Here is a 16793-nt window from a genome sequence, read left to right as displayed (position 1 = left end):
CAGTAGTTCTTCAGATGAAAAAGGTTCCTTTTGCTTTTGGTAAGCCTCCTCCTGCCACAGTCTAGTGCAAATACCTGATACTGTAGAAAATCAGATATATTGGCAGCAGGCTGCAGAGGCTCTCTTATGAGTCTATCTTTTAGTAACCTGCCTGCCATTTGTGGCCACAGAGTAAGTCTTGTACTACTATAAATAACAAAGTTTGCTGCTCTTTTATGGAGAGAGACAGAAAATTGTAGCAGACAGAGCAGTGAGAGGATGTTACCAAAGCTTCCAGAACCCCACAGACTCCATCATGCCCACCCTTCCCCTTATGGGGAACCGACAGGAAAAGAACCATTTGTATACGCATAAACATATCTTATCTTTGCATGCACTACAAAAACTTGCCTGGACACTGCAGTAAAAACATTAGAGAAAGTACCTTTGTAGGAGATGGCTGAAAATTATGGCAGTGCAGCTGAAGCACAGTTATTGCTACTCGTAACTTGTGACAGCAAACAAAAATGGCTCTGTTAATGAGCCATGATTTTGATATACTCGTTCCTTATCGGTGTAAGGTAACTGACGGATTTACCTTGAAAATATAGATGAGCTCACCTCTGCTCCACGTACGGCTACTGTCTGCATGTCACTGGTGAGCCATGTGCATATCACATGCCTGTGGCATGACAAAGGGAAGACGGGTTCTGCCTCCAAAAGGATGTTTATATATGTTCTTTATTGTACAATTTTAGCTGTCACGTGGCAGTGGCTATCAGAGGCATTACACACAGGATGGAATGTTTGTAGTTACGCTCCTATCAAAGGGCCGGAAGTGATAACAAAAAAATTAAATGGTGATCCCTCAGCTCGATAAGTAACGTCAGTAGGTAGCCTTGGACTGTGCCCCGCCAGCGTGAACCATGCCCAGAGCAAGAGACTCACACAGAAACTGCACACTGTGCTGGCCTGGGGTGACCCTTAGGTCCCAAATGTATTTTATTCTCATGGTAAATCTAAGGCCTAGCAGGAACTGAGGGGGGACTGGCAAATACAAGTTTTTTACAAGACAGCTTATAATCAAAGGTACACAGTTATGGGGGTTTTTTTCAGGCATGCTGCCCTTTCCCTAGCTTTTAGTTTCAGTCTGTAGTTTCTAAACCACCAAAAAATATGCATCAGCTAGTGGTAGAAACATGATTTCACATAGAAAGAATCTGACGACATAGGGTAATATCATCAGGATTACATGTTTTTAAATAAAAGCATCTAAAGGCAGGTATGTGGATTCATTCATGTTTAGTCACCTAACTAAATGGATTAACCTATAGAGCATTAAGCACGTGCAGTTCTCACTGACTTTCTCAACACCTGTCCATGACTTAGTGGAGATTTCACTGCCCAGCTTTGGAAGCATGTATGTGAAAACAGCAGTTTTGATTTTAAAACCCAGGCCTTGCTTTACAGACAACCAGAAAGTTATTTTTAAGAAAATGAAAACATTCACTGTAGTGGGGAAACAAGCAGCACTGGAAAAATTAGTAACAGGAAAATGTAAAAGATGTAATTCTGTTGTGATCAGCATACAGAAATCTTGACTTGTGTGAAGCTTATTCAGTCTCTCTGATGTTAAAATCAGTCTGAAAAGGGAATTAGCGTTAAGAGTAGGAAGTACAGAGAGATTAAAAAAAAAACTGTAAGCTTTCCAAAACATTTCAAACTTAAAATCCACTTCTAGGAGGTTCCATTTCAGCTTTCTTCCTTAACTTAGCTTCCTGCTAAAACTTTCCAGTTAAGCATGCTGACAGCAAAGCATTGAAGGATTGCTCCCTAACTTCACTCCTTTCTAGGAATTCATTCTTTGGTGCAAACAAAGATGTTGCTATGTGTGCAGAGAATAACCTACAAAAGCATGTGGGTATCTCAAAATCCTGGGCATATGATGATTGCAATACCAAATGAATCAGGCGTCCTGAGTCAGCATGCTGAATGCGTGTGTCTACCCTCTGTAAAGAGCAATTCCCTTAGGTCAAGTTGAGGGCACTAGAGCAATGCAGGGAAACCCATACAGAAAACGCTATGTACGGGCCCCAACTTACAGACCTGATTTATGGCTGCAGCACAGTATGTTCCAGCATTTTCAGGGGACTTTTACACTGAAAATCCAAACTAATTATCTGAAAATAACATCTGTTGCATTCAAGTTCCAAAGCATGCACCTATTAACAAGAAGGATCAGAAAAGCACTGATTATTTACACATCATCTATTTTAACTACCTGGTAGCAGTACTGGAATCATAATAATTTCCTGATCCCTGTGTCCCTCATCACAAAACAAGAACTCGTGGCTCCTCCAGGAGACACCAGAATAATTAACGTACCTTTGAAACATCTTCACCTTTAACAAATGCAGTGGGACTAAGAACACAGCTTTGTGACTGGATCACGAGATAAAAGATGCCAGCCATTAAAAAGCAGGTTTGCCAAATCTACCGCTGAGTTGCTTTTTCTTTGCTTATCTGTGTATCTGCTGTTGTGCAAAAGAGCTTTCAAGAACTGGCCCGAAGAAGCATTCTCATTCTTTCTTCCCATAAAAAAGCAGACCTGGCACAGGCACAGTAAATAAAAATAACAAGCATATGATGCCCAAGATGCATGTGAACATTAAGTGACGTTGGCAGCCCCCGCAAATAGAACTCTGGTTAAAAATAGCCTTTGTCTAAATGTGGAAAGTGAGTAAATATAGTAGCAGTTTCAGCTTACTATAGAGGCTTACAGGCTCCAAGTAACAGAGCTTATTATAGAGCATGTGCGTCAGCGAAGGGGAGAAAAGGGAGAAAAGAAAGACGACGCATTCTGCAATTAGTATCTACAATGAGACATAAATTAACTTTTCCCCTCGTTATTTTTCTTGTTGTTTAAAGAATGGACAAAGGAAGGAGCACTTGTGAATTGTTACAGTGCTAAAGAGAAAAAAATCTGCGATTGAGGAGACAGCTGAAACTAGCACCGAAAAGCAACACAGGGAGCTTTCTGCACAAAGCTGGTTGCACAGAAAATGAGACGTAAAAAGAGACGACAGGACAGATTTTTATCTCAGTCTCTCTGAGACAAGTAAGGAGTACAGTAACCTGGCCGGAGGGAGCTCTCCTGGATTTACGTGCACTCATTTGACTGAACATAAGCCAGTGAGCCAACTTTTGAGTTGACTGAAAAGAAAGCGACATCAGTGCTTTCCTCTGCCTCTAGTCACTCCCCACTTTCAAGGAAATCTCATGAGTTTCCGGCGATTGCAGAACTTGCTTCACTGAATCAGTATATCTGCTTTACCTCATGTTTCACTTCATGAACAATTTGCAATGTAGTTGGAGCTGGGAAAGCCCACAAACAAAATCTGTGGGATCTCTTACACCAGAGGAAGAGTACCTGCTGCAGAACGCAGGTACACACTAAGTAACGTCCTTAGGACTTTATCTCCAAGCGTGACACTGCAGGCAGGGCATCCTTCAATATTTTTAACATTCTCTTTCAGTTGAATTGACAAAAGGGAGAGAAATAGTCCCTGTTTTGTGTCTCTGATCTTCTCAAGTCAGAGGTGAGGGTGGGAAAGATCCTTCTTATTTCTTTCAATGCTCAATTCAATTAAAGCAAAACTCCCCCAGACTCCAAGTCCTCCCCTCATTCACACAGAAAAGGACACTTTTCATGGGGTTCAGTGTGCTTCTGCTCCTGTACAGGGTTTCTTACCTTCTTACTTTGCATTGAGAAGAATGGGGTGACAGTGTATAAACAGAAAAATAAATGTTTGGGAGTGTTAGATGAGATGCAGTATGATATGAAAGTTGTGGCCAGCTAAGAGTTGTCAGCAAAGTTGCCTTATTCAAATAGCATGGTAAATAAATGCTTTAAATTCCTAAGTAGAGCCTAAATTAGCTTTTGGCATAGTGCATCACTGTAACAAGTTAATTTTGCAGCTCCAAGGAATAGCCGTATATGGTTCACTTAAGTAATCATGCTAAATGAATGTTTAAGTGCGAACCATTTGCTAAATGCAAAGCAAGAACCATATATAAACTCTTACACAACTACATAACACAGCAATGCTGGCTGGTTTCCAAAATTCTGGTTTATGTACAAATTATATCTGCTAACTCCAACCAACACCTGAGCCAAAAAGGAGCTACCTGGAAAATACTAGCATGACTGTTTAGATTAATAATTTAGCATTTGTCCTGGTCCGTCTTCCTCACATGCAAGAGACCTTTCTCCTTTTTTCTTTTCTTTTTTTTCCTCATTTCCAGTACGACAAAAAATAGTTTTGGCAATCTCCTTTACTTTCATTGTTTTGCTAAGAAAGAAGAAATAAGAAAGGAAGGAAAAGAGAAAACCGATATGCCAAAAGTTTCATTAGTTATCTCAAAAGAAATTCAACCTCCTCCTAGTCTAGTGCATCATTGTTCTAGTATTTGTGCTGTTTCTCTGGTATTCTTGTCTTACAGCCATCAGGGGCCGCACAAAATGTATTCGGGAAAGGCAATTACAACATAAGCTGTGTAAGCTTAATACTGATTGCTTCTCCCCCCCTCCCCTCCCTGCGTCCTCCACCACCTATAAATATGGCAAGTTAAACTATTAGGGATAACTGAAAAAGTTCAGACAGACATGCCTATGTCTATTAGTCATCATTTATGCATTGTACCAAAATAACCTGCAATAGATGCCGTCTTGTTTCTTGCTAGGGAGTGCTGTTGAGTTCCTGCATTCACAATAAATCTGTTTGGAAGACTGCCCTTAAAGAGTTGCCATGGTGATTATTTTGGTATCACAAAGTAGAAGAAGCTAAAGTACTTACTAGCCGTATCCAAAATCTTGTCTTTTGGGGGAGAAAAAAAAGAAATCAGCAGATGGCATTTGTCAGAAATTCAACATTCTGATTATTACTGGAGTTGTGTTTTTGGAGGAATTCTGGGGTTTGAGGTTTTCTGGCCAGAAGAGGGAGAATGAATGGGGTGAGGGGAAGGGAATAGAAAAAAAAGAAAGTCAGTATATCTGAAATCCCTTTAGCTTGTACTATTACAACAGTTTAGGAATAGTTCTTAAAAAAAGTAGGTGTTAAGTAATGAAAACCTTCAAAAGAGTCTCCTTCCAGACTATTTACCAAATACTTGACATACTGGAACGCGAACAAGGGGAAATTGTTATCTCCTTGTGAAAACATCACAGACTTCCAAACAGTTAATTATAGCTTCCTTCTACACCTTTCTTATGATGGATTCATAATGGGAATCATAACTCTCACATAACGGGAATGTGAGAAATGTCCCAAAGAAATCCAAATATCAGTCCTTCTACTCTGCATAGTACAAGTGCAGGAATGTGGCACCTCAAATTGGGCTGTATATTTGGTGTGAATGTAACCCAGAAGGTGAATTTAGGATGATTTAGTGAAATTAGTGTACCATTTCACTTCAGTACAAAAAGAAAAAAAACAAAAAAACCCCCATCAGTTTAGCTGCTCAAATGCCTATTTGCTGAATTCTCCAGTCAATCTAGTGCCTGTATATGGATTTTGCACAGATTTAAATTTTAAAGTAGGGCATCAAATTGGGACATATATGTGTGCTAGCATGCACTAAGACATGATGTTAGGTATCTGCGGAGCATTAAGGAGCAACGGCTGGTCACGTCAGCACAGTACAGTACTGTACAGCTACTCGCCTGTGTCCTAGATGCAGCATAGCTACATTAGGTACGAGATATGTGGCTCAGGCAGAGTGCCATGCTGACAGGGCTATAATGCTTCTCAGATTTGGAGTTAGCTCAGGTATTGCTGCAGGAGGCTGCCTTGCATGATTTAGGGGAGTTGCAATGTGTCATACAGCTTTCTTCATTCACAAGCCTCTTCTTTTGCTCCTTTTAGCTGTCAGTTTTCCTCTGAGGCAATAGCAGCTTCCACTTCTTCACGTACAAAGAATCCAGAGTTTTGGTGAAAAACAGCTTTGTTTACTTTAAATTTTATTTACTTAAAACTGTAAAATTGGCCCCTTTCTGGTGAAAGGTGCCAGATGAGCAGCTCCAGGAACTGAAACTCTTTATTCGCTCTGGAGCTCATTTGCAGCCCATCGGACTCAATGACAAGCCTCTAATTGACCAGTTTTCTGGCTCCTGGGTCAGGCCTTCACAGGACCGGCAGCAGCTGTGCAAACTCCCTCACACTCCCTCCCCAGTGCACCTCTGAGGGAGACCTCAGGTCCCAGCACCGCGGGGCTGGTTCAGCCTCAAATCCCGCTCCAAAACTGCAGCTGCCGAACAGCAACGGGTCTTCACCCAGCTGGTGATTAGCGTTTCTTTTTCCAAAGAGGTAGTGTTCAGGACCTGGGGATAACGGAGGGGTTTTTGCTGCGTCTGACACCTCTGGTGTGAGTTCCCCACCTCTGCCCGTGGCCGGCACAGGAGCGGCGGTCCGATGCCAGCAAAGCGAACCGAAGAACAGGCAGCACCTGGTCTCACCTTGAGATGAGCCGTGTTCAGCTGCTGCTCGGGACAGCTCGTCACTACTGTCCTTTGGGATTATTCTTCTTTCCCAAACAGTTTTCCATCTCTGTACTTGTGGGATTTTTTTGCATTTTTACTGCCCCAAACTGGAACCTGACTCGTGGGGAAAAGCAAAAGGCAGAAAAGGGAAGAATATCAGTATCACAAATTCTCACCCCTCCCTCCAAATAAGGCACTTTTTTGGGGGGTGTGGAAGGTTCTGATTTGTTGAAAAATTTCCAAGAAATCTTTCACAGGAAATGCTCTATTAAGAAAGCAAAAAACCCACAGAAACAAAACACCACCAAATAAAACCCAGAAAAACATAACCAAAACCAACTTTGCTAGCTTTAGTCTCCATTTATGTATGGCTACCAAGAAGCTTTCAGAAATTACTTCTGGTCACTTTTGACCAAGTAAGTTTGGCTTCAGGTTAGTGACCAGTCCTAAGACCTTTCCTCACCATACGCCTCTGAACTATCCAGGCCCTGTTAGCATCATCTCTGCTGGCAGAACTGAAGAGTGACCCAAGAGTCCTTAGCAAAACTGGTGACAACTCTTCACAGGCAAAGGACAGACAAAGTGAAGATCTACGATCAGAAAAGGCAGAGATGAAGAGTATTGCTACACAACAGGAAACTCGAAAAGGCAGCTGAGGCTTGCATTATAAGTGAAACTGCAGATAATTCAAACAAACTGCACAGTTAGTAGGAGGCTCAAGAAAGTAGGCAAAGACATAGTCCAAAATTATTTTACCCAGTTTCTTCTCTGAATGGGCAGAGAAATTGCAAAGAGGTAGCACGTGCTGGTAATTTATTCTTATTGTTCAAAACTTTTGTTCATAACCACATCATCTGTAAAGACAATAGTTAAGCACTGTGTACATGGTTAAAGTTTCCTGCTATAGTAAGAAGATGTGGATTAAAGTTTAGCTTCACCCTAACTCTCAAAATATTTACTGACATGTAAACAATACTTCTCTGCCTTTTATGTTATTACCACCAAGGTTTCCCTGAGGAAAATGTTTGTTTAATAATTGACTTATAGCAGATGTTAGAATGAATAACAGAATATTAACCAGGGCAATTTTTGGATGGAAAGTCTGAAATGGTGCACTAGAAGTTCCAGCAAGTACTATATGCAGGGCTCAAAAAAGTAACAGAAGAGAGGGGGAGTCAGCTCCATGGTAGAATAAGCATGCTCCATGGGCACCTTCATTCAAGGCAGGCAGGCAGTGTAAGCGACTTGAAGTCCTGGTTCAAAGTTACCTGAAATCATAGAAAATACTCTGTCGACTTGGCTGGGAGGACATGACGAAGCCTGGTTCTAGAGGTCTCATACATGTTACCCTTCATTTGGAATGAGGTGCCATTGAACAAGGTCTGACAAGAGGATGGAGAGGATGGAGGCCTGGGGAGCGAGCTGCTGAGCGAAAGGCTAGGCTAGACAGTGACAGTGTTTGCTGTTTTGACCTCTTTTTCTTTATTGTATCTGTAACTTGGATGGACTGACAAAAATGAGCCTGGGTCTGCTGATTCTCTCCTAGGTGCTTCTCTTCTCAGAAAGCCAGTTCTTACAATCCTGTTTGTTCACATATTGCTAAATTATCAGTGTGTTCATTTTTATCTCTGTCAGTCTTATTTCCTTATTTCTTGATGTAATGACTTGTCTAATTACTGCGACATCAATTCCTTAAGGAACTTCAAATAATTACATCTGTGTATTTCAATGACATCCTGAAGAGTTTGGGGGAGGTTTGCTTCAGGCTCAATAGCATCAGGTGCCTCCTGATACATACACTTTCTGCCAAGATCTCCCTTCTTCCCTGCTTGCTGAAACATCTAGAAACAAACATATGTCACTCCTAATTAAAACAATCACCCCAGTACTGGATCTGACTCAGGGACTGTCATTGTAATTTTAAGAGTTGCTTTCTCTGCACAGTTGTACAAAGCGTCTCATTTTATTTGTAATCTTCATCTTTCAATGAAACCATGTTGCAGTTTTTCCTTTTTTTCATTTTCAAAAAGGGTCAAGTTATACACTTGCTCTTGCTGTAGTTACATATACTCGAAGGAGCAATGGAAATAGCAATGAGCCAGAAAAGTTCGCTTCATTCTGTTACAGGATTGGTATAGTCTGCAATATGTTTTCTCTTTCTTAATGCGCAAGCAGTCCTGTTTGCCTTTCACTGAGCCAAGGAAGGGGCAGAGGGAGCTGCGTAGAAGCAGTAGCGGAAGGAGGGCACCACACTGGTCTCTAAGAAAGACCAGCTCTTGAAACACAGTGCCTTTCGCTACCGGTGTCACCAGAGACACCCAGAACACAGGATGCTGTCCCCGTATCCTGTACTATCACTTTGCATTAGTGGAGAAAAAACACAGTAACACAGCAGACATGCAGGCGCCCACCCCCAAAATGAGCCGTCACGAACCATATGAACAACATGTCGGGATTCACCCTTCCCAGCTTCACATAACCTTACCTGTGCCAGTGACCTAAACTTTAAAGCAAAAGAGGCATTTCTAGGGCGGATTCATCTCACCCTAATGCAGCTATGTAAAATAATCCAGGTAAATTATACCACAGAAACCCCCTTCTCCCTCTTCCCAGACTACAAAGTCAAGAATAAAAGATTACGTGTTGTCAGGTCCGCCTTAATTCTGTTAATGGCATTTGGGAAAAAGCTTACACTCTTGGTAGAGAGGACCCTTGGGGGAAGAAAGAAGGGAAGAAGGTCAGTAAATGTACCTAACTGCACAGTCAGAAGACTACGCTTACTATAATCTTGGGCCTTTTTTACTACAACATTGTACATGGATGTGGGCGGAGGCTTTTTTAAACATTAATGCTCCCTGGCATATGTTCTAAATAAATGAGTGCAATGAAAGAGCATGGAAAAATATTTTGTACTGGGATTATTAATCTCTGTGGTATTCAGCCACTTCTTAGCAACAAACATTCCCCTGAGGAATTATTTCAATCAGAACTCACTTCTTGGTCACCGAGTCCTTTTGGGCATATTTGAATTACATGTGGGGCATGAAATATATTTTGGGGCATAACCACAGGGCAGTTTGAAAAGACCTTGGGGATAGTTTTGTACATACACTGTGAGCAGATAAATTGTATTTAAAATCATCCACTTGGAATTCCAGTGTTCTTGAGGAAGTCACTGCTTGAGATCAGCATGAAATATCTCCCAGATGAACACTGCTACGTACCAACAAACAGCATCCTACCTTCAGCAGCAAGGTCCAATTGAAACACAGTTCTGTGTGTCCCATGCAAACCTGTGTTATCAGATGCATGGTATCCGCATTAAAATCAGTGATTAGAAAAGTTAGGGAGCAGCTTAATGATGGGAAGATTAGGTGATTTCATTCATACTTCAGAGATGGTAATGAACATTTTTTGGCATGGGAAGCAATAGTGTATTTTTCTTCTTTGAAGTATGTCAACAGCTTGAGAAGACTACTTCATCCTGCAGAGGCTTGTACAAACAGCTGTGCTGAAGATAAGGATGGATTTTACAAATAGATTTTTAACTACACATTTGGATAGTAAACTGGAAATTGCATATTCAGTGGTCACTGCAATGGGCACTTACTAGAAAACTACCATGACTCTAGCTATTCAGCACATTGTGGGGTAATCCTGCATAGAAAGATCACAGTGGATGATGTAGGGAACAAGTCCTAGCAAAGCCCTCAAGCCTCACCCTTCTTTTCTGGCCTTTGAGAACAAAACCTCTGCAAACAATGGAGACTGGAGTGCTTGCCGTCATCTCTGCTTCTGTTCCATGTCTGTGGAAGGGACCTTGGAGTTGTAATAATTTTATTAGCAACTTAATATAGGTGTTACATGTAATACCTATATTATATGTAGGTATAGGGAAAGAGTGACCTCTGGAACGGCAAATGTAACCAAGTGGAAGTATTGCTGTAACCCTAACCTTCCTTTTGCTGCTGCCAGGCTTGGTTCCTGCACAGAGCTTTCCACAGCTGGATAAAAGCAACCAAGCATGAGTACTTTTCCCCTTAGAACATTGTCATGCCAAATCTTTGACACACACCCAGAATGGTGTGGGGGTTTATTCAGAAGTTCATAATGGTCACAATCCAGAGATTGTAAATGGGCCCCTGATCTCACCTAACTTGCAGACATTTTTACATTGCAGACGCATACAGCTGAATCAGTCATCTAGGTTCTCTTTTTAGCCAGTGGAAAGAAATAGGCATTGCTATTGCAGCGTTTCTTTGGAATGAAATGAATTATGAGCTAAAATGATGGGACAGCCCAAAGGAAATCTCACTGTAGTCATCTAAGACCAGGTGTGATTGGCTGGAGCCAAGAGCCAACATGCAGACCCAGTGTCATCTCTTTGACCCAGAATTATCCTGTCTAACTCCAGGCAGTTAACCAAAGCACCTGAGTTCAGAATCTACCATCCTTCAGAAGCTATCAAAGACTGATACCTTCAAAGACCAAGATGTTATGATGGACACACGTATCCCCAGAAATTTCTCCCAGTCACACTCCTACCCTTCAGCTGAGATTTGTAGACCAGTATACAGAGGCCTCCCGTCTTGAAAAATACGGTGCTGTTACTGCTGCTACACCTTCTGCTGTGTGCTCCTTCACCAAGCCCAGGGCCACTGAGCCAACTTGCGTCTGCTTTTGCAGTTGTCTGTCCAGCTCTCTGCAACCCTCACAGCTACCTTTGTGTCCTGGGCATCTCACCGCTCACCCGACTCATCCAGCATGAGATAAAGGCAGCATAGCACTCCATCTCAGCACACAACTTAAGAGAACAAGATCACATTTCCTGGATAATTGCTATTATTTTATCCATTTGGTAACTAATTTTCATTGTGTATGCCAAGTTTCAGAGGCCAGTTAAACATTTGGCAACACTAAACAATTAGCAGATTTTAATTTATGTAGCAGTAGTCTTTTGGCAATCACATTGACTTAGAGGAGAACACTTCTTTGCAGTTTATTGATATTACATATATTTCAGACATTTCCTAAAATAAATACTGATCAATTGCTAGAAAGATCATTATCAAGAATATCCAGTCATTGCTTCTCAGAATCTATTTCCTGCACCTGCAAAGTTGCTATTAGTCTGCTAGCAGTAGTAACACCTATTTTACTTCATTGTGCCAGTTCTGGAATTAAATAAATAAACAACGGGGAGAAATGTCAAATAAGGCCTTTGAAGACATTAATTTTTGTAGTATCTTTTTTCATACCATGGGGAGGTAAGGATTGTTGTTCAGTCGCTCTTTCAGTATCAGCTCACATTTTGGTCTCCTCTAAGAATAACAGAGAAAACTATTTTGGTTTCAATGTCATCTAGGCCAATAGGAGATTTTCTATAGCTGAGATATTAAAAAAATGCAAAAGTTAATATGTTAAATTCTGCTCTTTATTCAGTTTTCAACTGTTAGGGTTGATAGGTTAAAAATCCCGATTCCTTTGTGGGAAACCCTGACCTAATAAAACACAGAAGGGAAGAAAGAATGAAATGCAGTTTTGTAAATATCCTTCTTTGATTCTCTTGCAATTAACTACCTGGAATCTAATTTAAAATATGTAAATATAGTAAAATGTAACTTTGATCATAATTACCAGTCACCAGGTCTGGGCTGTGTAGCGCACACAGCCTGCCAAAGACCATTTTAAAGACAAAGTCTCCAGCACTCTTCTAACAGGTCTAATCCTTCATATTAGAGAAGGTGGAGGGGACTTGTTATTTTGATGAGAAGCATTTTTTATCAGAAGCAGCTCTCACTTGCTTTCGCTGCATTTTTCTTCATTTCCTTTGTTTTCTTTAAAATTAAACTCCAGTAAACTTAATTTTGAAATGAAATAAAACATCCCTCTAAAGAAAAATCTAAGTATAATTCAAAAGCTTTGAACTGAACTGTCATTTCTTTTTGAAAGAAAACAATGTAATGAATTTTACACAGATGTTTCAACTAACTTGAGGAGATATTTCTTAAAGGAAAAACATCCCCTCCACATTCTTCTTTGGAACTAGTCTGTTAGAAACATGCTCTGCTTTCACTAGAAGGTGTTTGCTGTTCTTGGTACAGAAAGGGATCTCTGCCCTAATCCTTGCCATCGTCTGTGGCAAGAAGCTGCGAAGCTGCGCCTTCTCTCCTCCTAAATACAAGGTAATTGTTGAGGGTGGCTGCCAGAGAGTATCCCTTCCTTTTTCATGCATTTGTGCAAAACCTGGGCACAAAAACATCCTTTTCCCCAGTTGTACCCCCGGTGCAAGCAGCGGACGGGAAGGGACTGTTTCCAACTAAGGACGTTGCTGCCCACTGGGGTTGAGTGTTTTTTTTCTCATAGTGCAAGAATGAGAGGGTGACCAGGGAGGGAAAATATCCGGTGAAGTTAGCAGGTGGTATGTTTAAAAACAGCAGAAGAAATCACTTTTTCACACACCAGAGAATCGTTATGGAACGTATTGCCATCGGATATTGGGGAGGCAGGAAGAGTAAAAATAATTCAAAGGGAGATTAAAACAAGTTCACTGGCAGCCTATACAGCTATCATATGCTAAATTGTAGAGACAATATCTGGCTCAAGAAGCCTCCACATTCCTGGTTTCCCGGCAAGCCACTGAAAAGTATCTCTCTGTAATTGCCTTGTTCTGCTTCTCTTTCTCTAAACATCTGCTGCAGGCCACTGTCAGAAAACGCGTGTTGGGCTGGCTGGACTTTCGCTCTGACCCACTGTAGCAGCTCTTATGGCATACACTAAGGGGACGAGACTATCTCGTCCTGCACACCAGCTACTGAAGCTGACAAGATGCAGAAAGGAGTGCAAACTGCGCCCTAATTAATAGTGATGCAAGAGCAGCTCTGGAGGCGCTGTGCCTCCCTAAGACATGACAACTCCCAGAACTGGCACAGAAGCGATAGGGGCTCTACACTATCCCTAGAGCATAGCTTGTTGCTTGATGCCGTAGTTTAGTACTAAGTATGCAAGTGCATTTTCAACATAGCTGGTGGCAGAAATCGCACTCCTAAGCTGTCTGGTGGATTTATATGCTTAAAGGATTATGAATTATTGCAAACCAGTACCATTTGCACTGTTTTGCTTTCTATCCTACAGATCCAATTACTTGAGGGCATATTTGATTGTATATGTATTTAGAATAGGGGTTTGCTCTGGTTATTTTACATTTTCATTACAGCAAGTTAATACAGAGGCAGACCTCAATCTAACAGACTCATGCTAAACTTCAGCACTATTACTTAACTGAGTAAAGCTAAGTGTATCAGTAGGTAAAGAATTAAGCACAGGCCTCAGCAATCAGGCATCTCTAAGGATGGAACCACATCACAAATAAACAAATCTGGAAGGATATAAACCACACCTAATCCTGCCTGAATAGCAACAATTGTTTGTGCCTGAGCCACTCACACACAACCAGATTTGAACAAACAATTTCTGGGATAGGAAGCAGAATCTATTGTATATAATACTGTCCAAGTAAATATGAAAAGGCTGCCAGCTTTGCTTGAATAGTCCACCTGATCTCATAGGGAGTTCAAAAGCAGTGAAAGCCATTTGCACAGAGATGTTCATTCTGGTACTAACCTAGGAGGTGCACGTGGCACATATCTTGTCACGAAGGTAAGAGAGGAATGAACACACGATGTGAGCCAGGCCACAGAGAGAGACCGGAGAGCTGGGAGAATGCCCAGAGACCTCTATTCCACCTGCATTCCAGAGAGACTGGAACCTCAAGTCTTATCTCAGCCATCAGTTGTCCCCTATCAGTACCAACTCTGTGTGAAACTTTATATCACAAAATCCCAGCAAGGAGGGACTCGTACTCTTCTCCAGTTTTCGTATTAGAACTAGCACGGGGCATACCTGTGCAGGTGGAGTGAGCAGGACACACTCCAGTATGTCCACCGTGGGTTGAGAACGAATGCAGTGGACAGGATAGCTCACAGGATTGAACAACTGGGGTAATTTTCACTGGGAAAAACCCACATAGAAGGAGAAGGAATCCTTTCAGCCTCCCAGTAGGATCTACAGAGTTCTTTAAGGACCAAGTTTTTCCAAGCTACCATCTACTATCTTTTGGAAAAACTATTATGTGGCACAACTGGGACAATTCTCGCACAACTGGCACAAGGGAAAATTTTCTCTAGTTGTGAGCAAGCAGGGCTATAAAGAGGCATTTTGGTAGCTATAGCACCTTTCTTTTTGTATTCCCAGGTAAGGCCATTAACGCTTCATCCAGCTACTCAGACCAGCTCTACCTCTTTCCTGGCCTGCAGAAGCCTCTGCCCAGCAGGTTCTAGTTTTAATTACTTCAACATGACAGCTATTCAGAGTACCTGTCTTTCTTCACCAGCCATTCATGCAGCTCTGTAAACAACTGCAGCATAAATAAGTAATGTGTGGTTATAGAGAAGATAGACTCTTTTTAGAGATGCGTAGTAATAGGGCAAAAGGCAATGGACACCAGTTGCAACAAGGGAAATTCCAACTAGATCTATGGAAAAAATCTGCATGATGAGAGGGGTCAAACACTGGATCAGGTAGCGTAGAGAGGATGTAGAACCCTGATCCTTGATGATACTCAAATACTCACTGGACAAGGCCCTAAAAAACCTGCTGTAACTTTGGAGATGGTCCTGCTCTGAGTTGGATGTTGGACTAGAGGCCTCCAGAAGTTCCCTTTTCCCTAAATGATTCTGTAATGCTAGTAAACCTGTATCAAGTAAATGCACCTTTGTAACTAATTACCAAAGGAGACTTTTTGTTATTAAAGAAAAAAATAAAAGGAAATGGAACAAGTTGATGTCCTTTAAAGAGTACAGAAAAGGCCATACAATTAGAGTGAATACCATTGCTAATGAGGAGGAGGCATCATATTAACACACAGCTGCAATTACAAAGCACAGTAGTAGTATTCTGAGAGCCCAGAGTAAGGCTGTGCTTGTAGTTATTTAGCCATGGAGGTATAATAGACGTGTGCATGACTGACTGTGCATGGAAACCGCACTGTACATGCAGCGAGGATTTTGTTTACTTTTATGAAAGTAGCTACTCTTTTGAATACGTTCCCACTCCAAACCTAGTATCCACTGGCTGAGGATATAGACTGTAGTCTCACGCTTTCCATCACTGAATTATCCGAAAGTCTGGCCATTAGGTAGACAAAGCACTTTAAACACAGTCTGTCCAGATTCATACTTTAAGAATGTAAAAACAGATAAAATAGTAAAGCGCCAAACCATAAGTTCAGCTGTCATTTGTCCTAGTTTTTATGACCCCTCAACATGAATCTCCCCAGTGCAAGAAAGATTTTGAGAAACTGCAGCAAGTTCAGTGGAGGGCCACCAAGACAGATGGGGAGAGCTCCCCAAAATACAGATGAGGAAGATGGGAAGAGTTTAAGTGGGAAGTACCAGAACCCTCTTCCAGTTTCATGTCGTCTAGTGCCCCCACACTGACAGACTCCTAGTCAAAGCCCGAGTACCTTTCATAAATGCAGGAGTTTCCTCAGTCATGTTCCTATTTCCTTCACCGGTTATGTTTCAGATGGAGCCTGGTCATTGGCTCCATATCCTTTGTCTCTGATCAAAACTGGTTTAGATCCTCTCAAAAGACAACAATGACTAACTTGCAGCTCCAGGATCCCTGGGTGCTATTACCACGGTTTTTAGCTTTCATCCCTCCTCCCCTACCTGACACATCATCTCTATCTTTTATCTAAAAGCATTGAGTACAGAGTGACAATCACTGGTTCAAAACATTCCAGCCCGGGGAAGAAGCGGGGAAGTTTGCAGGATCTATGCACAGTGTCTGCTCCCCAAAGCAAAATCAGTAATATGGAGGGGAAGAAAGGAGATTTTTCCCATTACTTCAAGAGGAATTTCTAGTCTGCTGGGATCAGTCCCTGTTGATTAGATATAAAAAGTAGATACTGAAAGGCACTGCTGTAAAACTCCAGGAGCTCTCAAGATATAGAGAGAGTGCCACAAAAAGCAAGAACAAAAATCAAGGGATTGTGCACAACTTACTTGCTAAATCTACAGCAAACTGGGAACACTGCCAGACCAAACTGCTCCAATGAAGAGAGGCATTTGCCACAACAAACATTCCACTCCACATCCTGGATCACACAGTTTTAAAAAGACATATTTGAGCAGCAAATAAAATGCAATGACAATATCAGATTTAACATCAGAGAGGAATCTTTTAGTACCTGCCAGTCCTTTGAGTGTCAAAT

At 41.5% G+C, this 16793-nt stretch overlaps 1 long non-coding RNA gene across 2 annotated transcripts in view; it reads right to left on the bottom strand.

The window, feature by feature from the left end:
* Positions 1-803, bottom strand: part of LOC138684681 (uncharacterized) — a 29991-nt gene extending 29188 nt beyond the window's left edge. Inside the window, exon 1 of one of the 2 annotated variants that reach the window (XR_011323923.1) lies at positions 425-803. This is a non-coding gene — a long non-coding RNA (uncharacterized lncRNA). The remainder of the gene's footprint in view (positions 1-424) is intronic. The other variant, XR_011323922.1, reaches the window with a different exon arrangement.
* Between the last annotated feature and the right edge of the window lie 15990 nt (positions 804-16793).

The sequence above is a fragment of the Haliaeetus albicilla genome, chromosome 3 (genome assembly GCF_947461875.1).
Source record: "Haliaeetus albicilla chromosome 3, bHalAlb1.1, whole genome shotgun sequence".
NCBI classification, from domain to species: Eukaryota; Metazoa; Chordata; class Aves; order Accipitriformes; family Accipitridae; genus Haliaeetus; species Haliaeetus albicilla.
Note: the sequence above shows the minus strand (reverse complement) of the source record. Positions and strands in the feature narration are given on the sequence as shown.